The following is a 25,628-nucleotide window of genomic DNA, read 5'->3' on the forward strand; positions in this document are numbered from 1 at the left end:
CAACCTCCTTCTAAACGTCAGTAAGACAAAGGAGCTGATAGTGGACTTCAGCACTAAGCAGGAGAGGAACTACCAGACCCCTGTCATCAACGAGTGCCCAGTGGAGAGAGTGGACAGCTTCAAATACCTCGGAGTTCACATCACGCAGGACCTGTCATGGTCCTGTCACATCAACACCGTGGTGAAAAAGGCCCGTCAGCGTCTCTACCACCTCAGACGCTTGAGAGACTTCCAACTGCCCTCCAAGGTGCTCAGGAACTTTTACTCGTGCACCATAGAGAGCATCCTGACGGGAAACATCTTAACCTGGTTCGGGAACAGCACCATGCAGGACAGACGAGCTCTACAGAGGGTTGTGCGGTCAGCTGAGCGCACCATCCGCTCCGAGCTCCCTGACCTGCACTCAATCTACAGCAGGCGGTGCTGGACCAAGGCCAGGAAGATCGTGAAGGACCTCAGCCATCCCAACAACAGACTGTTCTCTCTGTTGAGGTCAGGAAAGCGATTCCGCTCCCTGAAGACCAACACAGAGAGACTGAGGAGGAGTTTCTTCCCGCAGGCGATACGGTCTCTCAATCACACCACCACACAGTACTGACCCACACATACAGTTCTTACACACACTGGACATTCTGGACATTGTTTTCACTTCATTACTTAAATCACGCTGCTGTTATTGTGTATATATTTATTTATATTTCTTCATACATTCTTATATAGTTCTATATTGTGTATTTTGTTGTACAGTTATTTTATTTTCAACTTTAATTTATATATTTTATCTTATTCTCCCAGTTAAATTTACCCTTCATTCTAATTTGTGTTGTACAGTTATTTCATTTTTAACCTTAATTTATATTTTATTCCTTCCTAGTTAAATTTACCCTTTTTAATTTTTCATATTTATTTCCTATCTTATTCATAGCCTTTTCCTTTTTTGTTTTCTTTAGGTCACGAGCAGTTGTCCAAGCATTTCACTACATATCGTACTGTGTATGACTGTGTACGTGACAAATAAAATTTGAATTTGAATTTGAATTAAACAAGAGAGAAAAGTGTGAAAATGTTAGTGCCTGTCTGAGAAAATTGTATAAAGTTTGTAGTAAGGGGTTTTACAGCCTTAAAACATCTATAATAATTGTAAAAAATAAAATTGGCTACTTCGTAGATTTCACTTATCTCAGGTTATTTTTTGAATGTAACTCCCGTGATTAGCGAGGGACCACTCTAATTACATTAAAATCCAGCTTAGTTCAGTAGATTAACGTTGAGCTTTAAAAAATGACTGCATTGTTCGCCTACCAGAATGTATTACGTTTTCACCTACTTTGACAATATTATCAGTGAAAATAAGTAACGTGCAAAAAAACCCCAAATCACTAATATTTAATAGTGATTTCTTTCCCCCCCCCCGACCTTTGCACGGACAAAATCTGATCATTGTATTGAGTTGTGGAATTTGATGTCTCTACCTATGCAAGATGCCAGGCACACATACAGTTAAATAGTCAGCTAAAAGGTGATAGCTCTAGGGCAATGTTCCCTCTAATTTTTCATATATCTGAGCGAACACACAAACTCCCTGAGCGATCCCTTGGACCACTCTGAGCAACATTAGACGTGTGCACTGTGGTCACGCCAGCGTCGAATCCATCCAAGTTACATGGTTTATTAAAATAATCAAATTACAGCATTTACATTTATGTTAGACTACTTTTAAATAACTGCTTTTAGCTCACTTACAATGAAAATTAAAAAAAATCTTGTTCATGACCTGTGTAGTATGTTAACACTATTGGAAGTAAAAATAACTCGAAAAATAACTTAACTCCAATTTTGAAAACACAACTTTTTTTTTTATAAAGCTCTGACTTGTATTATGAGTATGAGTCTGTGGTCTGGAAGAGAGTCCTGTAACTCTGTTTGCAAAATACAGTATATAATGACCAATGTTGGGCAATTAATTACATAGTTACTTCTTCAAAAAAGTAACTGAGTTTTGCAAACAACAAAGTTTTTTGCAGCTGTTTACCTAAAAACTATTAAAACTGATGCCACACAAATTATTTGTGCCACTCCAAAAAATAATTTCTGTCCACTATGAGATAAAGGAGAAAAACAGTCTGATACCTGCAGGCCTGACAACAGGAGATGTATCGCTCCTGTAAAACCTGTAACATTCAGCAGTCGCCTCATTGTTCTGACACACACAACAAAACTATTGACTACACTATACACTAACTACACACGATTTGTGCTAAACGTCGCACATCTCAAACACCGCCGTCACTCGTAAAACCTCCCCCCGTTTCTTAACAACTAAATGCCATGTTGCCATATAAGTTTTTGATTGGTCGACATGGTACATTTTTCCACCAATTGGAAAGGGCGGGGTTTTTTGCTTTTGTTTTTGCTCACAGGCGGAGAGTGCTTTTGAGTGTTTCTTCCCGCAGTAAAAATAAACAACGATAGTATTCAGGAAGATAACCAAACATTGCATATATTTTTATCATAACTCTGGTTTTACGTGGCCTATCAACACAATTTAAAAACCTGGTATAAAGTCCACACTTTTTCCGTCAATTGTTCCGTCTGTCCTGCTCACATCTCCAATGGTTGTACACGTTGTCATTAACGTGGCTTCACTCCACAGCAGCCACGGCGCTTTGCTAGCTAAAACACCGGTGTCGGCACATAAGGACGCTGTCATAGCCTGTCAACCACGTTGATTAGCTGAGTATATACGAATGTGAATCGCATTATTGGCTGGACTATGGGATAAGGTGGCATCGCGTTCTAATCCCATACAGGAGCAGCTAGTCACTTATTAACACTGCAAAACAGAATTGTTAACGTATTAATTTTAATTTCAATTCAGGTTAGATTTTTTTTTTGTTCGCAATTGCACACGCGCGCAGCTTAGAGGGAACATTGCTCTGGCATATGTTGGCTTATCTTTTATTTTACCCAATATGTGTGTAATTTAGCAGCTATATGGCAGACAGACTGTGGACTGAGATGCAAAGCCAAAATGTGGTGGGCAGGAGCAAATCAAACTGAAAATCAGGAAACACTGAGCAGGGACACACACAACTAAGTTTTCTCTGTTGATCTCACGTGGACCCACAGCAGCTGCACTTCCTTCATGTCCTGATAAAGAATAACCTGGACCGGAAACTGCTGCTGGCCAATGTGAATCATTTGCTAATACCTAAACACTAAGGATTTGAAAGAAAACATCATCATCATACAGTTGGTGTACTTATGAGTCACACGATTTGTGTCATTCTCTGTGTTTGGGTCATCAACTCAAACCTCACTGGGTCTGCAGCCATGGACCTTGACACTCCCTGCATCCTGCTGGTGAAACAAGTCATTTTAAATTGTAACTGTGGTACTGCCTATTTGAAACCTTCATTCCAAATAGCTGCAAATAGCTGCTCATAAAGGAGTCATATGATTGTTGGAGTTCTTTTACTAATATTGTAATATCGTCCCATAGCATAAACAAGTAGCAAATCTGGGTTTGTCAAAGCGAGGATAAATCATTATCCATATTTCAAAACACCCAAACAAAATGACTACATGTAAAATGCATAAACATGAACAGTGCATATTTCCACGGCAGGCCACTCTTTCTTATGGTTTCTTTTGAAGATACTCAAACACCTTCATGCTGGAAGGGATTCACAGCTGTCTTCAAAATTTTATTTCTTTCTTGGCAGTTTATTTCTAAACTCTAGAACAATATGTGCTACATTCCATCACCTAACATTTGGGACAGAAATATTGGTATCCAACAAGCTTTCAGCTTTCAGGCAAAGTTGTTTTTAGGGATTAAAGTAAAGGGTATTTGGTATGAATTTGCATTTCATATCATTGTGGTTTGCAAGAACTTCAAATAGCTGATCTTATCTTTTTTGTTCCGTCTGTGTGGTAACCTCTCGATTTCTTTTTACTTTTGCATGAATTCTTTAGACCCTATTTCTACAAGACTACAAGGTCAGCCATCATTCAGAGGAAGCTAATTTCTGCCTCTTGTATCTGTGATCTCGTTCTTTTGGTCACTACCCACAGCTTATCAACCAGAGGTGAGGGTAAGGACATAGATCAACCGGTAAATTGAGAGCTTCAGTTTTACACAGCTCTCTCTACAGCATGACAAACTGGCACAGTGTCCACATCACTGCAGCCGCAGCACCAATCCATTTGTCGATCACCTGCTCCCATCTGCCGTCACTCATGAACAAGATCCAGAGATACTTAAACTCCTCCACTTGTGAGCTGGAGGCCATCACCTGATGAAGCCAACAGAACCACATTATCTGTGAAAAGCAGACATGAGATTGTGAGACTACCCAAGTGAAAGCCTTCCACCACTTGACTACGCCTAGAAATTCTGTCAATAAAAATTACAAACAGAGTCAGTGACAAAGGGCAGCCCTAGCAGAGTCCATCGCCCACGGGAAACAAGTCAGACTATTGGCGGCTATGTGGACCAAGCTCTTACAACGGTTGTATAAGGATCGAATGGCCCTTAGCAATGGGCCAAACACCTCATACTTCCGAAGCACCTCCCACAGAACATTCTGAGGGACACGGTTGAATGCCTTCTCCAAGTCCACCAAACACATGTAGACTGGTTGGGTAAACTTCCATGCATCCTGGAGAGGATAAAGAGCTGGTCCAGTGTTCCACAACCAGGACAAAAACTGCATTGTTCCTGCTGTAGCCGAGGTTTGACTCACGAACGTACTCTCCCGTTCAGCACGCTGGCATAGACTTTCCCAGGGAGACTGACGAGTTTGATCCCTCTATAGTTGGAGCACACCCTTCGGTCCCCCTTCTTAAAGATGGGAACCACCACCCTGGTCTGCCATCCAGAGGTACCATGCAACAGAGGTGTGTCAACCAAGACAGCCTTACAACATCCATAGCCTTCAGGAACTCAGGGCTAACCTCATCCACCCTAGGGGCCCTGCTACCAAGGAGTTGTTTAACTGCCTCAGTAACCAGTGACATATTCATGCAATAGGTCGTCCTATGCATACATTATATGTAGTTACATTAGCAATATACTAATACACAAACCTACCAAAATGTTAATAAAATATGGCTCTATAATCTTAAGTCAACAAGTACTCACAGACTATGCTTTCGAAGGCATAAACAAGAAATAGGATTGCAGCGGATAACTACAGGAACCCTTCAGCACATGTGAACCTGCTTACCCCAACTAACATGGCCGACTTCCTGTTCTGGTTCAAAGTGCATGTCAAATTAACAACAATTTACAAGGCCCAGTAGGGGGCACTAAACCTAAGGCAGAACACTCAGTGTGCCATCATCTTGTGTCAAGTCTCCTGTGATAAGTTTATTCATGTCAGTCCTTTGTCAGAACATCACCTTCCTTTTGTGCCTCCTAGTTTTACTGCTCCTGCGTTCTTGTGGTCCCACTTTAGGTTTCTGATGGTAGAAGATCTTCAGTTCCCTTTTCTATTTTTGCATTTCCTCTTTAATTTGTAAATGGCTTTCCTTTTCTTTACCTCACCCTGCCTGCATGTGCCTGCTCTTAGGTCCACTTCCCACATTAATACGTTAAAAGGGAACCATCTGTAAACCAAGCCTTAATTTAACCCTGTCAGGCTCAAATTAAACTTTTTGTTGCTAATGCACAACCAAGTCCTGCAGTGGTACTTCTGAGTAAAAAAAAAAAACTCATAAAATATGTATGTGGGGTAATCAGGTTGTTAGTTTTCAACTGTTGCAAATGGGCAACGTCTGCCTGGAGAGGGTTAAATCTTTCAGCATCTTATAATGCTCTGAGTGCAGCCATTTCCGGACTCTGTGACAGAGTCACGCCCCCCCAAAGGCGGATTCCAGATGCCCTAAACTGTGAAAGGAAAATGAAAAGAAACATGAGCCAAAATAAGGACAGAAAACATAACTCTGGAGGTCAGATACTCAAGGTCCATCACTCAGAATTTCAGGAGGACGACTTAGAGGGTGGCAGCACAATGGTCCAAAATGAAAAAGTTCTGGGGGTCGACCTGGAGGTTGATGGCTTAACAGTCCATGCTTATGCCACTCTGGGGGTCGACCAGGAGGCTCGTGGCGGTGACTGTGAGTAGTTTTGGAGACTGACCTGGATGTCAGCAGCATGAAAATCCATAATTCAGTAGTTCTCCCAGACGGCGATGGTGCCAGTGTATACATGACAAGAAATCATCCAGTCACATGGTAGGCTCCAGACGTGCTGAACGTGGCTTGGCAGGTGCCGGATGCCCTGAACATAATGGCAGCATGGGGGCTGTGAGTGATGGAGTTGCAGGCAACAGTGAGGGAGCCGTGAATGGTGGAGCTGCAGGTGACGACGAGAGATCTGTGAATGGTGGGGCTGCAAGGGACAGCGAGGGATCTGTGACTGAAGGGGCTGTAAGTGACGGCAGGGGAGTCGTGACTGATGGAACTGTGGGCGACAGGGTAGCAGGGCCAGCAGGCGCGAAGACCTCTGACTGCCACAGCACCGCGGAGTACCTTGGCATCTCCCAGGCTTGGAGTGTCTCCTTCGCCTGGACCAGACAGCAGACCAGTGGAACTAGATACAACGAACAAAAAACAAAAGACTCTTTCAAAATAAAACAGGAAACATGAAGACACAGACATGACAACACAAGAACTAATAATCACAACCTAGCATGAAAGCTTAAAAACACAGAATAAGCTCAAAAACGCTAGGTCTGAGACCCAGCCAGTGACACTCTCTTTGAACTGCTATGGCCATTGATAAATGGCACATTTTCATAGCTATTGATCAATGGCCATGACAATTTGCACACTAACAATTATTAAACTGAACTCATGGTTTATTGTTAATCAATTGTGCTAGTTCTGTTCATTATTCAAATATACTGTGATGAGGTCTGCAGTAAGCTATGACTAAGGAAGTAACTTTGATGAGTGACAAAACATTTCTCCCACTGAGACCACTATGTGATGAATAGACACATTTCTGGGTGCATTTCCTTTCATTTACCTTCTTCATACTATTGGTTTGTAATTTTAACCTTCTTGTAGAGCACTTGGTGTGTGCAAAGATGGAAAACAAGTAATTGTAAGCTGTGTTCAAGGTCATGAAGCACTTTATATCTATGTATCAGACAGGTATCCTTTCTGAACTGTGCTCCTGTGCCTGTTGAGCTCGGTTGCTGTGATGCCTAACATGAGGTCAAGTTGCTTTCCCCCTGCAGGTTTTTTTTATTGGTTACACACATGAATATTCATAAAGCTTGTTGCTGTATTACCTATGAGAAATTACTATAACTGGTTACAAAGTGTGATTGTGCTGTGCAAGCATGGTTATACAATGTGTGTGGTTATATGATGGGAGTGCAGCTCTCCCAGGATGTTGTCGGTATCTCGTCCCAGCCAAGTGGCTTCCTTCTTTGAGTAGAATCTGTTCTTCTCAAGGCTGCTTGTTCCCCTTATCGAGGTCGTGCACGTACTTATATGCGTGGGTTACATAGAGAGCAAACAGAAGCATTCTAGCTTTTTAAATGGCAATCTACAACACATACATTAAACCTAACAAGGTTTAAACTCTTGGTGGGTTAGCAATCTTTATCTTCAGCTCAGAAGATGTCATTTGTCAATGCAGGTGGTTGGGCATCATCTAGTTCAGTTTTACTGCGCTCTTCTTCCAGGGTTGGCTCATTACATCCACATTGCTCACTATTTTTTCTACTGTGCTGTAGCTTCTCCTGCTTTGATAGTAGAAAAACTATCAAAAGGAGTCCCACTGTTGATGTGATTAGTGGGAAATGTTTCACATATAACCCCTCTCACTAAGTCAGCTTGCATCAATCCGTTTTTAAGAACTCTGCAGAATAATTTAATGCGTCTTCCACACCAAAATTAATAATTAGGATGGCTGGACAAAATTGTCATGGTCCGGAGTCTGTTACTCCGTGTTTTAGTTTATTATTATTCTGTGGTTTTGTTTATTCTGGGTTTTTGTACTCTGCTTTTTCACATTTCATGTTCCTATGTTCTGTGTCCCCCAGTCTGTGTCAAGTTGGTGTGTGTGTGTTGTGTTATTACGTGTATGTGTTTCCTGTTTTACTTTGAAGGTCTCTGTCTGATGTCAGTGCGTTCTGTTTACGTTTCCCCTGCCTCGTCAGCTGTGATGTCTCCCAGGTGTGTTTCCCTCCTGTTTCCCACCCCCTGATTGCTGGTCTGTGTACTTATAGTGCGTGTTCCCTCGTCCTTGTTGCTGGTTCGTCTGCTTTATTCCCCTCTATCATTCTGTGTAATTCCCTGTGTATCCCTGCATCGCCGTTTCTGGTTAGTCTCTGTTAGTTTTTCCCTGTTTGGGTCATTCTTTGGTTTAGGTTCATGCCCGTTATGCTCCTGTTTGTTTCACCTGTCACTTCAATAAAGCTCGCTCACATCAGAAGCTGCCTGCATCTGGGGTCCTACTTTCCATCTCCACTTGTCTGCCATAGCAGATGTGACAAAAATAGCTGAAATCAACAACTATGTTAAGATAATTTGTCCATATTCAGTTATTATTAGAAACCATCTTATTTCTGGTGGAAATTGCTACATAATCTTCCTTATAGGGGATATGTAGGTGGGTTTATTGGCTTTAAATGTGATTAATTTAAGTTTTTTAAAATGATGATGAAAGAAACATTGAAGGATTGTTAACTATCCACATCAGGGAGTTAACGTACAGTGGAACCCCAGCTTACGAAGACCCCATTTAACGAAAAATTCAAGTTACGAAGGCACTTAACAGCAATATTTTTGCCCGTGATACGACAAAATGCCCGTGTAACAAAATCCATTTGTGAAATGCATTTCGCTGTACCACGTGAAAGACGTATTGTTGTTGCAGTGCGCTATTTCGTGTGCTTTTCGTTTGCAAATAGCCTATTGTTCATTCATAATGGGGCTGGCATAAGGCATAAATATGAGCGAGTTTAAAAAAAAAAGTTAAATATCATTGCACAGAGTACATACATACATTAATTAACGTAAATGTAAGTTTTAGTTTTAGTGTTTAGAATTAAATTCCATAATGTTATGTACATGTACACGTATGTACGTATGCATGCATACGTATGCTTTCTTCAGCCTCCACCAAGAACTTTGTCTTCAGCCAGCATTGCCTCACTCAAAAGGCGATGGAAAAAGGTGCTTTTTGACTTACGAACGACCCTCTGGAACGAATTAATTTTGTAAGTCGGGGTTCCACTGTACTTTGAACTAAACAGTGTGAGGAAAAAAAAAGTTGCTCTGAATTGATGTTCATACAAAGGCTATAGCCTGTAACAAACAGCTACAGTTAGATATTTCTTCTTTTTTCCTTTTTCCTGAGAGTTCCCATGTTCACAATATCATACCAGAAAAGAAGAGTAATAATGTGTACTGTTCTAAGGGAAGAGGTCCACCAGTACCGCTGACCTCATAGTCACCCATGGCTCAAAAGTGACATTTTAGGGATAATATTTATTTGGGGATCTGAAAATTCCTCACTTGTGATTATAAAACATTGACCACCAAGCCTGCTGCAATATTACAGTAGGTCATCAGAGCTGTCATCTAAGCTGTCCCTAGATTAATTTCTGTAAGTTGTTAATTAATATTACTCTACTAATAAAACTTAATCTCTTTGGGTGCCTTCCCAAATAGGGCCAGCTACAATCAGTTAGAGGAATGAATAACCACTCCACAGGTTGGCAGTCCATTTTTAGTCACTAATCAGAAAGTAATATTGCTGCCAAGGTTCTCTATTATGAGAATATAAATCTCCTACATTGATAAAGTGTCACAAAATGGCTTATTGACTATAGCCGGAAGGTCAGCAGAAGACAAAGCCACATCTACTAACTCCTGCGTGAACAATATGATGTGAACATTAGCATAATAATAAAATACATATTGGAGGATGGGAGGAGACTACAACTCTGACAAGATCTCTTTCTTATAAACACAGCTCTCAAGAGGTAAACATGTCTCTAGAAAACATTTTTACATATGAAGCTTTTGCAAACACAAATGTGACTTCAGAAAAATGCATTTCCACTCAAGCCCCTTTGCATAATTAAAGTTTTGGGAATACATATTATATATGAAATTATCCAATTTTGGAATGTTTTCTTTGCAGCTAGTGTATGGCCCATGACTCTGTATGTAGAGGACTGAGCACTCCTTGCTGCACTGCACGGCATATGCTACATTGTTTAGTTTGTTTCTCCAAGCACGGCATCCCAGTGTACTTCAGACCCAGCCGTACACTCAGAAAAAAAAACACTGGTTCATCCCAAGAACAAAACTCCCAAACACAAACTAAACCATGCAGTATATGCAGCAAGGAGTACTTAGACCTCTACACTGAAGAAAGCCCAACACCCAATCCATTAACACAGAACACAACATAGAAGAGCCACCTTGAGAGGACATGACTCAGCTGTACATCTGCATCTAAAGGGTAAAGGTCACTTTTTCAAGGATGCCAATGTTCACATTTTGGACAGAGAAGGCAGATGGTCTGGAGTGAAAGAAGCCATTTATGTCCACTGTGAAGACCATCCTTGAACACAGGTGATGGCTTAGGACGCCAACTGTCTGCCATCTATAATCCAGTTTTGAGATTCCTTCACTTATGCCTTAACACCCACTCACATGTTGGGCCATTTGATCTCAGTAAGTCACATGATAGGGTGGGGCAAGATCTCACAATAGGTTAATTCATGCCATACTACTAAATTCAGTAAATAAATTACAGTTTCGATTATTTATTTTTTTTACTGACATTCCAAATGTTCCTGTTATCTGTGTTTAAAATGTATTTTTATTTATATTTTTACACTGGAGCTACAACTAGCTGGTTTCAGTTCATGTGTGGACAGTGATACAGCTTTTGGAGTGGCGATATGAACATTACATTTATTTGTATTGCACAAAATGACAAGAGCTCAATGGTAAAGTGGAAACTGCATTCAGGACAGAAAGAGCTGCGTTATACTGCTTACACAACTTGGACTCTTTTAAGTATCTGCACAGAATCCTAACTCCAGCCACAGTGAGATCCTGATCTTCAACAGGTAACAAAAGCAGTGATCGGGAGTCAGGAATGTTGTTTTTGTTTCTGTTTATAATGTAGAGCCACTGTGACGATTGCTTTGAACTTGAACTACAAGAGAAATTAATTACATTCTCTGGCTAGGAACCACAGATAAGCCTGCAGTCAGAGAGCAAAGTATTTTGTTAGGATAATAAGGTAGTATGAGGTCTTTAATTTTTTTTTTTTTTTTTTTTTTTTTAAAATGGAGCCTGATTAACACAAAGGTATGACAGGGAGACAATGAGGAGTAATATGGGAGAAATATGGCTTCTTCTTCTTCTAGTCCCAGTTAATACTCAGCATTCTGGATCAATTAAAGGCCTTTCAGGGAGATTTTGGCATAATCCTATAAATGAGAATTAAGGTAGTAATTACTTATTGAACACATATTCACTTATGGTGTTTTACTTCTGTCACTTTCACAGACATATTTTGTTTTTAGAATTTGACTACTAGCATGAGGATTATGATTCAGGTACATGCGGGGGGGTTGATAAAATTACTGTGTTATTTTGGGTGAAGATTGTTGAGGGTTTTTTTTTTTTTCCCCCCCCATTGTTCTTTCTTTTTCCATTGGTAGAAATAAATATATATAATAAATGTAGTTAGAAGCAATGAGATTTCAACCAAAGGTTTCAGGCCACTTAAATCAATTCAATTCAATTTTATTTATATAGTTATGTAAAATAAGACAGGGCAAAATGGAAGAGAGTAAAGAAGAAAAACTTAGTTCATGGGAAGCCCCCAGCATCCAGGAGGATTCAGGGGTTACCTAAATCAGCTCTATCTCTATACTTTGGGTTTAAAGCTTTCCCTTTTGACAATCTCAAAAGTAGAGAGGGTTTCCATATCCTGAATCCAAACTGGGAGCTCGTTTTGCCTCTACTTTTAAATACTCTCGAGACCACAAGTAAACCAGCAGTTTCAATGCAAAGTGCTTTATTGGGGTGATACTGTCACGGCTGGGGCAGCAGTCGTGTGGTGGAGTAAATGAGGACCCAAGTTGGAGACAGTGGTGGAGATGCGAGTGAGGTTTATTTACATTGCTCGATAACAAAAGTGAGGGCGGAACTGAACAAAAACCTAAACTGGGGAGAACTAAAAGTAACAAAACACGAAACTAGTGATGGCCCGCTTGAAGCTGACGCTCCGGAGCGTGTGTCGAAAAAAACAACACACTGGTTCAGAAGCACTGTGTCGAGGCTTGCTTCGTTTGGCAAAAGTCACGTGACCAGTGACGTCCGAAGCTTCATTACGCACGTAACTGCTTCGGTACCTGATTCAAACGGATATAAGGAAGTGAATCATCCACGGGATTCGTGGAGTGTGTTGATGGTGACATAGAGCGAAGAGGTGATCATTCCACTGACAGATATCGAGCCAGCGAGGAAAAGAGGACGTTCTGGCGTGTGGGAATATTTTGAGTTGATTTTGCTCAATTCATTTTATCTGCCGAAGTGAAAAACCTGAAATGTCCAAAATCATGTTTTCATAATGTAAATATCATTACAGCATATGACTTTAAGGACACTTCCAATGTGAATTAAAGCTAATGAAGACTACAAAAATGTATTTGACACTATACGCAAATTACATTGCTACACAGTTTAGAAAATCATTTTGTTTATTGTTTTTAGGTGATAGTCTGCAGGACCCAGGAATACCTGCATATCTACCAGCTTGCAGTGTAGTTCCTGCACTCCACAGCCTCTTCTGTCCCATGCAAGTGGATTTTCTCCAAGGCAGGAGAAACTATTTCTAAGAAAAGAAACAGACTCAGCCAGCACACAGTAACACTAATCCTCTTTTTAACTGTAAATAACAAAAGGGCTACCTGACATAGATCATGTTTTTACTTTGCAAGTTCTTGATTAGAGGTGGGTTTTGATTATCGCTTTTCTGATTACAATCCATGCTAAATTGAATAAAGTGATATTGATTCATTACAATCCTGTGTCGATTTGTAAATTAACGTTATTATGCCTGAAACGCCAGCATATCAGGTTAAACCTCACAACATGTCGTCAAACACCATACAGCTAAAACAGTACCTGGGAGCAGGTTTACGGATTCTGCATACAAACGTGAACACAGAGCGCGGACCCGACGCGTCAGAATCAGATTTTGATGTGTCGTCGGGTCCGCGCTGTGTTTGCCTCTTTTTTTTTCGCTGGCTTCTGCAGCTGCAGGTTCATAACTCTCTGTTTACATCTCTAATTAAGTCTCACATGTGTCAGCTTTCTTTTAATAGATACGAAATTATGGATATATACTGATACATGACCAGAATTGTAATATTTCTGACTGAGGCAAAACTTTCCAGATTCCAATCAAATTGAATCGGATCCTGTATCGAATCAAAATGATTCTACAAATCAGTAACGATGCAGCCGTACTCAGCCCCTAAGCATTTTCCCTTTCCAGTTCACAATCAATCCCACCCCTAGGTCAAAAATATGTATAGGACAATTGGCCTCATCTAATATTTTGTATGAACCTGTCCAGCTGTCCAGTGATTAAATGACAAGTAGATGGAGGCAGGACTCCACAGCAGGGGCATACTCCATAATGTGCTGTGCGTTATCATATGTATATTGTATATATTGCTCACTTATTGTACTTACCAACATAAAGGAGTTATGAGCAAAGAAAGGCCACACCATAGTGCATGTTTAAATAGGGAAAGTTTATTGATCAAAATGTATTACGCAAATACGCATTACATTTTTTTCAGCCCCCCAATTGAGAAAACAAAACCAATTACATGTTCAAAGCAACGGAACGGTGGCCCAATATCAGAGAGAACTCCACTCTTGAGTGAGCAGTGATGATTGAGCAGTCCGTTTCATTTTGCAGATTCAAGCTGCTCTTCAAAATATTCGCCACCAGATGTCACCGGAGAGGACTGTGTTGAAAAGCTTCAAGTAATGAACCATTTTTCAATACAAGCTTCAGTGCTTCGGAAAGCTTCATTTGGCCATCACTACATGAAACCATAACTCACAAGGTTACATGCAGGGAAAGACATAAGGAAGTGAGCAGGGAATGGGAAGCTGGGAACGAAGGGCAGGCAGAGAGACGCAGAATAACAGATTAACACTGAGTAACACAGACGAACCAACAAGGAGCACAGACTGACACCCACTATATATACACACAAGGTAATCAGGTAATGACACACAGGAGGGGAGCACAGCTGAACCTAATTCACAAGACGACAGGAAGAAACAAGCTGACACGAAGAAACAAGCTGACACAGTGATAACAGACACAGACCTTCAAAGTAAAACAGGACATTCACAAAGACAAACTCAGGAACACAAACAGAGCATACAGGAGGGAGAACACTAAAGCACTAAACACAAGAACCAAACCCTAAGAACTAATACGAAATAAGAATTAACACAAAACATAAGATGACACCAAAATGAACACAAAATGCTGGGTCAACGACCCAGGACCATGACAGATACGGTACTATGAGGTGAAAGCAGTAAAGTGATGAGATGGGGCCCTGATTGATTGACCTTGTATGAATAGTCAGTCAGTCAAAGCAATTTCTTTTTTTTATTCTAAAGATGTATGTTACTTAAATGAACTGCTTTTTTTTATAGCACATGCACTCTGTTTGAGTACAGAACACACCTCATTCACGCAAGCTTTTGTTTCTGTCAGGGCGCTGGATCTGTGACCCAGCATTTTGAGTTTGTCTTGTATTTTTGATTTCTTATGATGTACTGCAGAAATGTTAACTTCTAGTGGTTATTATTAGTCTTAGTTAGGTTTTAGTCTAGTTAATGTTGTCACCCATGCTTCCGTGTTTAGGCGTCATTTCCTGTTCCCTGTGTAAGTCTGTCTTGTCCTCTATGTATTACTTTTAGCTATGCCAATGCCTCGTCCCCCTTATCTATTCCCATGTTCCTCTCGTGTTCCTTTCCGTTTCCCCCAGTCTGTCATGTGTTTCATGTCTGTGGTTTCCATGTCCTATTGTCAAGCTTGTGTTGTCTTAGTCTTCATCCTATTATGTTTTCCGTTTTATTTTGACAGTCTTGTGTTTCCATGTTCATTGTGTTTAGTTTTGCTACCCCTGTTGCATCACGTTCATTTGTGTCAACTGTGTTCCCCAGGTGTTTCCACTTGCCTCATTACCCTTCTGTGTATTCTGGTCCTCTGTCTCCCTTTGTTCAGTGTTAGGTTGCCTGTTTATCTCGACTAGTTTCCATGGATTTTCATGTCTCTTCAGGTCTCGGGTTTTTTCATGCTCTGGTTCAGGTTCATGTAATAGTTTTCACGTTTAGTTCTAGCTGCAGTTAAGGTAATTGTTTAGCCCTTGCCTCTGTTCTCCTTTGCCTTTGTTTTTTCACTAACAGACTAAATAAATGGCTCGCTTTATGTTACACTTCAGTTTTGCCTCCTGTGAATTCTGCTTTTGGGTCCACATCACAACACACCGGCAACTCAGCCATGGCAGTTTATATGCCTAGATCTTTCTAGTCAACATTCACACACTTTCACATGCCAATGAATGCTTCAGAGAGCAACTTGGTTTTCTGTAGCATGCAGACTGGAGGAGCCAAGGATTAAGCCACCAACCTTCTTCTCGTCTACCTCCACCTTCATGAGCAAAAGGTTTACATTGCCCATTACGAAGTTACCAAGGTATTCTCGTGTGGACATAACAATTTATATTAATTATATTCGGAGGGCCAGCTCTGTTCTAGGATGCCCTCTGGACATTGCAGTGGAGGTGGTGAGTGACAGGAGAATGGTGGCTAAGCTATCATCCCTGTTGGACAACATCTCCCACCCCATGCAGGAGACACTGACAGCACTGAGCAGCTCCTTCAGTGGCAGGCTGCGGCACCCACGATGTGGGACGGAGAGATTTCGCAGGTCTTTCCTCCCCACTGCTGTCAGACTCTACAACAAAGACTTCAACTGATCAAACACACACAAACCCACACATGTGCATTAAGACTGCTATATATGCAATTCTTTTTCTGACAAAGTTGTACTTTTGTATTTTCTTACTCAGTTGTATATAGCATTTGTATTCTATTTTATTCTATTGTATATAGTATTTTATTTTATTCCATTCCAATGTTTTCTAATTTATGCTACGTAACTTTGCACTTTTGCTGTAACGAAACAAATTTCCCACCTGTGGGACTAATAAAAGTCATCTTATCTTATTTTAAACTGATACTTTGTTGTGCACATCTGCTTCCAAAGTAAGACAGGCAAAGTTTTCACATCATTTAGACAACATTGGCTGTAAAAAAGGTTATCTCATATGTGTCAATTTACATTTGGATTAGCCCAAAGAGAAGTAAAAAAAGGAAATAACCCAAATAACTGGCATTTGTTATTATACAACTTCCAAAAACTCTAAATGAAATATACTTTGTACATGGATCATGAAACAAACAAATTCAGGTAGCAATGAGAACACTGCAGCAGCTTGCAGTGCCAAAGCAGCAAAGTGAAGTTAGAAATAAAACATGCATGCATATGTCTTGTGGGCTAACAATCAAAGACACCCCTCACCTGGGATATAAAAGAGTAAATTATTGAATACACAATTGCACAAAGTGACTGAGCAAACAAACACCAGATAATCATTGCTGCTTTGAGAAAGTCACACTCACCAAGACTCCTCACAATTATTGCTGGCATGAGGGTCAGCAGAACAGAACTGAAATGCTAACTTGGTCCAATTGCAAGAAGTAAATCAGGCTGCCTGATAATTGCTAGTTGTATGAGCTTTAATGTTTTTTAACCAGGCTAAAATCACTGCACCACAAACAAATCACGAGGAGCATACTTGAATCTCTCAAACATTATAACATTATTGTTATTGGTAATGTGTGATAATCAACTTGCAGCCCCATTGTGGTTGTCAGTTTGAGTACAGAGAAGAAAACCAAAGTGAGGTGTCTAATGCTGTTGTAGCACTCTCGTGTGATGCGACGAGCCAATAATCACTCTCGATGTTAGTCCGCTGTAAAACTTTTAATGCGTACTCCAGCACATGACAAAACACACAGACCGCACCGGAAGAACAAAACTCCCCCCACCATACTATTCCGGTTGGACTAGTCCCCCACAGTTATGGCAGGTCCGCACAAACAAATATTGCTTGGTGATCATTTAACCAATGATCTACATCCTCCCATTTAGCTGGTAGCACCTAACAAAACTAATTCACTCACAAGTCTCTAAACAGTGCTTCTTAACACAACTTTAACTTAACAATGTTTTTTGCTCGGAGTAACCCCACACCTCAACATAACAGCAATTATGAAAAATGCAAATAGCAAGCATCATATTTCAACATACTGACAACAAACTGATTACACCTAACCATGTGAGTGTGGAACTGTCCATTGTAGAATGGTTAGTGTCCTGGCACTCAGGGTCATAGTCATGGAGTGGTGGCGGAGGTGGTTCTGCCACTGGGAGGATGTGGCGGCGATTCCTCCTGTAGGTTCTTCCATCGACCTGAATGATGTAGGATCGTGGCTCCTTGCTCTTCCTTTCCACAATTCCCAGCTTGTCGTAGCCTTTCTCTGTCTGCACGCGGACCACTTGTCCTTCTTGCAACGGCTGTAGCGTGCGACTGGACTTATCATAGTGACGCTTCAGTCTGAGTCTTTTGTCGTGAAGTCGGTCACGGATCTGTCCTGTGTCTTTTGCAATGGGTGCCAACAGCTTGCTGCACACAGGAATGCCCGCGCGTGTCTGATGAGACATGAGGCGTTCAGCAGGGGAGCCTAGTTGTGTGTCATGGGGAATGTTTCTAAGGTTTAGGAGGTCAAGAAACACATCGGTTCCATCTCGGTGAGATTTTTCCATGAGCTGTTTTGCACTGCGCACCGCTCTCTCAGCAAGACCGTTTGACTGTGGAAACTCTGGGCTGCTGGTTGAATGGGTGAAGTCCCACTGTTTTGCGAAATCAACAAACTGTTGACTAGTGTATTGTCTGCCATTGTCAGTGAGGAGCGTGTGCGGTGTGCCATGAACTGAAAAGTGTCTCTTTAGCTTGGAAATGACCGCTGCTGTGGTCAAGTCACGGAGAAGGTCAATCTCAATCCATCCTGAATAGGAATCTACAAGGACCTGGTATTGTTTTCCATGCCAGGTAAAAATGTCAGCAGCCACCGTTGACCATGGGAGGTCTGGAACAGGGTGCAGTTGTAGCGGTTCTCTCTGCTGATGTGTCTTAGTGCTGTTACACACAGTGCAAGAGAGCAGCTCTTCTGCGATGTCTTTTGACATTGCTGGCCAAAAAATTACACTCCTAGCTCTGCGCTTGGTTGCTTTGGTACCTGGATGGCCTTTGTGTACGACGTTGATGTACTCTTTGTGCAGGGACTGGGGAATGACAGTTTTGTGGCTTTTCATGATGATCCCATCCTCCATGCTGAGCTCATCTCTATATGGAAAAAACGGAGCCAGAGCGGGCTGGACTTGGCTCTCTCTGCTGGGCCACCCTCGCTGAATGACTGTGCTGAGCGCTTGTAGCACATCATCTTGTGCTGTGTGCTGTCTTAGCTCCTCCAGGCGAGCAGTGGAGATGTAGCTCACTGTCATCACTTCATAATCAGTGTGTTCGACCGGGCAGCGTGACAGCGGGGCGAGCGGGGCTCTTGAAAGGGTGTCGGCTAGATACATGTATTTCCCCTTTTTGTAGACCAGACTGATGTCGTAACTCTGTAGTCGCAGTAACATCCTCTGGAGCCGGGCAGGGGCGGCATGGATTGGCTTTTTCATTATGGTCACCAGGGGCTGGTGGTCGGTTTCAATGATTGTTGCTTTGCCATAGACATAATCTTTGAACTTCGTGCAGGCAAACACCACGGCGAGGAGCTCCTTCTCTATTTGAGCATATCGCGTCTCTGTGTCAGTGAGAGCACGCGAGGCGAAGGCCACCAGTCTGCCATTTTGCAAACACGCGGCACCCAGCCCATAGCATGATGCATCATATGTCAGTGTGACTGGCTCCTTGACGTTGTAATACGCCAATACTGGCGGGCTGGAGAGGCATGATTTGAGGTGGTCGAAAGCCTCTTGGTGCTGTGGGAACCAGCACCACGCAGTCTCCTTGTGGGTTAGTTTCCTTAGGGGTGCGGCAATCTCACTAAGGTTCGGTATGTATTTCCCAAGGTAATTAACCATACCGAGGAAGCGCTGTAGCGACGTGACATCCGTGGGCACCGGCATTGCTCCTATTGCTGTGGTTTTGGAGGGGTCTGCTTTTAGACCGTCCCTTGTGAAGATGTGGCCCACATATGACACTTGATCTAGGCGAAATTTGCACTTGTCAGGGTTTAGCCTGAGTTTGATCTCTCGAGCACGTGTCAGCACTTTTTTCAGGTTGGCATCATGCTCGGCCACTCCGTGTCCTCCGATGATGATGTCATCCACAATGACCGAGCACGGGTAACCGGCAAACAGCTGTTCCATGGAGCGCTGGAACACCTCACTGGCTGAGTTGATACCAAAGGGCATCCGCAGAAACCTGTATCGCCCAAATGGGGTGCTGAATGTGGTCAGCATTGAGGATTTCTCGTCGAGCCGTATTTGCCAGAAGGAGTTTTTTGCATCTAGCACTGAGAACACTGTCGCTCCTGACATCTGTGCTGCCACTTCCTCAACGCTGCGCATTGGGTGATGGGGTCTTCTCAGTGCTGTGTTGAGGTCTTTTGGATTTATGCACAGTCTGATCTCATGCTTGTCTTTCTTGTGTGCTGCCACCATTGAGGACACCCAGTCAGTAGGCTCGGTGACTGGTGTTACAACGCCGATGCGTTGCATGCGTTCAAGTTCAGCTTTGACTCTTTCTTGCATCGCGACGGGGATGCGGTGGGCTGGACGGACCACAGGCTGTACATCAGGGTCTAGTATCATTGAGTATGTGACTGGAAGTTCCCCCAGTTCATCACTGAACAGGTCATGGTATTGTGTGAATATGTGGGAGCTGAAATCTGTGCTGCTTTCTGTGCTGATCTGGTGGACCTCAGGGCTCATTTTCACAATGCCCATTTCCATGCATGCTCGAAATCCTAGCAGCGGTTGCACTTCTCTATCCACCAAAAATAAAGGCAACGTGTGACACTGCTTCTTTAAGCAACAAGGGAGTGTAACAGTTCCAGTGGTCTGAATTCTCGTGCCTCCATAGGCAACAAGGCTCACAGGATTCTCTTGTTCAGCAGTCTGTCTTCCGCCATTCACTGTTTCGAAAGTCTTGAGTGACATGACATTGCATTTCGCTCCCGTATCTACTTTCATCTCTGTGGGCACGCCATTTATGTGTATTGTGACAAATCCCTCATCTTTTTTATTAGCTTTAGCGTGGATGCAGTCAATCTGTCTGTCAAGCTCTACACCATCCACGTAAAACGTTTCATCTTGAAGTGGTGGCTCACTCACTGTTAATTCGTTCACAAGCCGCCTTGCAGTCTGTCTGTTAGGGGCTCTGTGATGGCTGCGTGGTTTAGACTTGCAGCAACTTTTGTAGTGATTCAGTTTTTTACAGTTGTGACACTGTTGTCCAAATGCTGGACACTTGTCTCGCTTGGCCGCGTGGCTGCCTCCACAATTGGAGCAATTGGTGACAGTCTGTGGGAATGAAAGGGGCTTAGGCTTGTGCTTGCTGTTCAGAATGGGCTTTACTGCGTCGACACTGGTAGCTTGTGTTGCTAGTGTCTTGCTGTTTTTTTCAGTCATTTCGTGTATTCGACACACCGAGATAGCTTTAGCAAGTGTTAGCTCGCTGTCTCTTAGCAGAGCCTTTCTCAAAGTGTCGCTAATGACACCACAGACAATACGATCACTGAGCATCTCGTCAGTGAGGTCCCCAAAGTGACAACATTTAGCCTTGATCTTTAAATCACTGATGAATGATTCAAGTGTCTCACCTGGCTTCTGATTTCTGGTGTGGAATCTATATCTTTCCATCGTCCTGTTGTGTTGAGGATTGCAGATTTCTCGAAATTTTGCCTTCAAACACTCTGGATCCTCTCTGGACTCAGCAGCAGTGAGTATCTCTCCATCTGCACCAGCTGCGCGAACGGCAGGAGCATAAACGAACGAGCGTTCTCGTTCAATGGCGTCTGGTCCAGCAATATTCAGGAGAATGTAAGCCCTTGTCTTTGCCGGCTTGTCAGAGTGAGCAGCGGCGATGAAAATATCATACTCCCTTGAAAGGGAGTATGATAACACGCCAATTCTCGGCAATGTTCTCATCAAAAACCAGAGGGTCAGGTCTGCGAAATCCGTCCGCCATGATGGGGCGACTTCTTTTTTCTTTTTTTTTCTTTTTTTTCTTTAGCGGCTAATCCGATACAGCGCACAATAAGCAGTGCGGTACCCCGACAGGGATATAAACATACGCGCTGGCGTGACGTCCGTACCGTCTTCTGACACCATGTAGCACTCTCGTGTGATGCGACGAGCCAATAATCACTCTCGATGTTAGTCCGCTGTAAAACTTTTAATGCGTACTCCAGCACATGACAAAACACACAGACCGCACCGGAAGAACAAAACTCCCCCCACCATACTATTCCGGTTGGACTAGTCCCCCACAGTTATGGCAGGTCCGCACAAACAAATATTGCTTGGTGATCATTTAACCAATGATCTACAGCTGTGATGAGAAATTTGGGGATAAAGCGGTGAATTATCCCCCCAAAACCCATACACTTAGAGATTCTGCCAGCTCCGAAACAGACAAAAAACAAAAAATCAACAAAAAAACAATTTAAACATAAAAAGCCACAAAGAAAGAATAATACAGTATCCACATCTCCACCAAAGAGTAAAACAGTGAAATGTGGATTATTTAACATTAGGTCTCTCTCTTCCAAGTCTTTGTTAGTACATGACTTAACAATTGATCAACTAATTGATTTACTCTGCTTTACAGAAACCTGGTTACAGCAGGATGATTATGTTAGTTTAAATGAATCAACACCCCCGAGTCATTCTAACGATCAGAATCTTCGAAGCAGAGGCCGAGGGGCGTTGTGGCAGCAATCTTCCACATCAGCCTATTAATCAACCAAAGACAAAGACGGAGTTTTAATTCATTTAAAGGCCCGATGCTTATCTTTGCCCACCCCAGCTGGAAAACTCAAAAGCCAATCTTATTTGAGATCATCTATCGTCCACCTGGGCCTTACAGAGTTTCTGTCTGATTTCTCAGACTTTTCTCTGATTTAGTGCTCAGCTCAGATAAAAATGATTATTGTGGGTGATTTTAATAACCATGTAGATGCTAAAATGACAGCCTCCTCACAGGATTTAATCTATTATTAGACTAGGTTCGATTCCTGAAAACTGTCTCTTGGCTGATCATTTACTAATAACATTTAAATTTACAATAATTGATTACACATCAGATTTCATCACAGTAGATGTCTTTATGACAGTGCTGTAACTAAGTTTAAGAATATAATCTACCCACTGTTATCATCTTCAATGCCCTGTACCAACACAGAGCAGAGCAACTACCTGAATGCTACTCCAACAGAGGTTAACTATCTTGTTTAAAATTTTGCCTCCTCACTACATTTGACACTGGATACTGTAGCTCCTGTGAAAAAGAGAGCCTCAAATCAGAAGTACTTGACTCCATGGTATGATTCTCAAACATGAACCTTAAAGCAGATAACTCGTAAGTTGGAGAGGAAATGGCTTGTCACAAATTTGCCAGATCATCATTTAGTTTGTTGCTTTATAAGAAAGCCCTCCGTAAAGCCTGAACATCTTACTATTCATCATTGAGTGAAGAAAATAAGAACAACCCTAGTTTTCTCTTCAGCACTTTGACAACCTGACAAAAAGTCGGACCACTGTTGAGTCAACTATTTCTTTAATGTTCATGAACTTCTTCACAAATAAAATTTTAATCATCAGAGAAAAAATGACTCATAATTATCTCACAGATATAACATTATCTACAGCTACTTTTAGTACCATTGATATTAACTTAGAGTCTTTTTGTCCAAATGATTTTTCTGAGATAACTTCAGTAATTACTTCCTCCAAACCCATTCCTACAAGACTGCTCAGAGAAGTCCTGCCATTAATTAATGCTTCAATCGTAAAATATGATCAACCTATCTCTAATAACCGGCTATGTACCACAGGCCTTCAAGCTGGCAGTAGTTAAACAGTTATTTAAAAAGCTGTTTCTTAACCTTAGTTTTACTTAGTCCAGAAAAAAAAAGTTTCTTTCCATCACAGTAATCATAGGTTTAGTGATGATTCAAACAACTATTGTTTTAAAGAAAGAAAGAAAAGGGAAGTTAGATCTAATGTCTGCTCGATGTGGCTGTCAGAAAAGAGTTGTAGACATTTTAAAATTATGATTTATTTCTTTACTATATTTTGGAACTAATTATTTAGAAGTGGACAATAATCAGCATTTTTGACATAATAGTTGACAACGCATCTCAGAGCACAAACCATGCCATGAACTCTAAGGAATTGTCTGTAGACCTCAGAGACAGAACTGTATCATGGCACAAATCTGGAATAAGGCACATAAAAAAAAATCTACAGCACTCAAGGTCCTAATGAGGACAGTGACCTGCATCATCTGTAAAAGGAAGAAGTTTGGAAACACCAGGACTCTTTCAGGTAGGTTGCGCAGAAATGGCTCCCCGGCCTATCTGAGTGACCAGGATAGAAGGCCTTAGTCAAGGATGTGACCAAGAACCCAATGGTCACTCTAACAGAGATCTAGCATTTCTCTGTGGAGAGAGGAGAACCTTCTAGAAGGACAACCATTTCTATAGCACTCCACCAATGAAAGAAAGGCTACCCAAAAATGTGTGCCAAGCTTGTAGCATCATACTCAAAAAGACTTGAGGCTGTAATAGGTGACAAAGGTGCTTTAAGTATTGAGCAAAGGCTGTGTATGGATATGTATATAAATGTTATATGTGTGTTGGATATTGTGGTGAAAATGAGTTTAATACATTTTAACATATGGCTTTAAAATCACAAAATGTGTAACAAATGAAGCACTGTGAATACTTTCAAGATCCAATGAATGCCAGCCTGGGTTTTAATAATATTATAATATTAATATAATTGCCATCATTTAATATTCACATCATGATAGCAGGATGTTTTAAAACATTGTGTTGGTTTTTTCAGAAGTTTACACCAGCAAAGAAGCTCATGTTCACTTTATTCTGATCACTACCTTCACTGAAAAGTAATGTTCATGCTCACTGTAAATACAAAGACAAAACAAGCTCCCAAGAAATGGCAGCTGTTTGCAGAAAACATATCCTCACCAAAGAGGGAACGGTTTATTGTGAGTGGATAAATATTTGATGTCGAAGCTTCAGTATTTGGTATCAGTCATTTCTTCTGAACCTTGACTTATTTTCCTGGGAATTTACAAAGCTGCTTGGCGCATCTTGAAAGCACACGAATAGATGGTAGAGCAATTAAAACGTGCAAGATGAAATCATCTGAGCTGAAATGTTCTGCTCTATTCCCTTGTCAAGGAGACATGGCCTCTCCACAGTAATCCAGCATTAATAGGATGGGTTCAACCAGAGTGTCAAGAGCAGCCAAAGCTGGAGATTTTCAGAGCTGCCTGACAACTAACCCACTTCTAAAAAACACTCTATAATCATTGGGATTATGAAAGCACAACTCTGTAGTACAGTGATCAAAACAATTACACTTATTGCAATGTTATAATTAGTGCTCAGGGCTCCCGGACACTGTTGTTTTTCATGTACTCAAGTGCTGGGTAGGGAATACATTGTAACAGTATAAGATGAGCTCTTTCTTCTTTGGCCTTGATATACTCTCTCTCTCTCTGTGTGTGTGTGTTAGCCTTGTAGCTGTCCAACGGGCGAGTCCTTGCTTTCATTCTTGTTCCCTCTTTTCCCATATTCCACATGCAAAACATGTCAAAAATATCTTCAGTGTAAGTGGGTGTAAAAAAAGGCTACAAATGTATATAAATACATAAATACATTTATAGCCTCTCATAATACATACATTATAACATAAATAATTGTTGCAAACAGCCCATACTATTCAATTAAAATAAACTGATATTAATATTGTTTCATCATCAAATATTTTATAATAATTAATTACTATTGTTTGTAAAATTAGATTTGCAATATCATCCTTTTCAAAAAACCCAGCCAAGGGAGGAGGGGGGTGCACTGTAGCCAGTGTACTCCTTTTTCTGGTCCCAAGCCCAGATAAATGAGATGTGTTGGACAGATGTGAACGGGCATCCAGTGTAAAAACTAGTAACAGTGCTGATGTGTTGGGTACATATAGTACTAAGGAGAGAAATGCAGAACAAGAGATGGTAGTAGATTTTGGAGGATGGAAGTTTTTGTGGTTAACATAAGTGACGTGCAAGTCATGAACGAATCGTTCAATACTCGAGAATCACTTTACTGACTTGTGAATCATGACTCATTCACTGACTCATCCCTGTTACTGT

This window comes from Simochromis diagramma, unplaced genomic scaffold (genome assembly GCF_900408965.1).
Source record: "Simochromis diagramma unplaced genomic scaffold, fSimDia1.1 OVJJ01000746.1, whole genome shotgun sequence".
NCBI lineage: Eukaryota > Metazoa > Chordata > Actinopteri > Cichliformes > Cichlidae > Simochromis > Simochromis diagramma.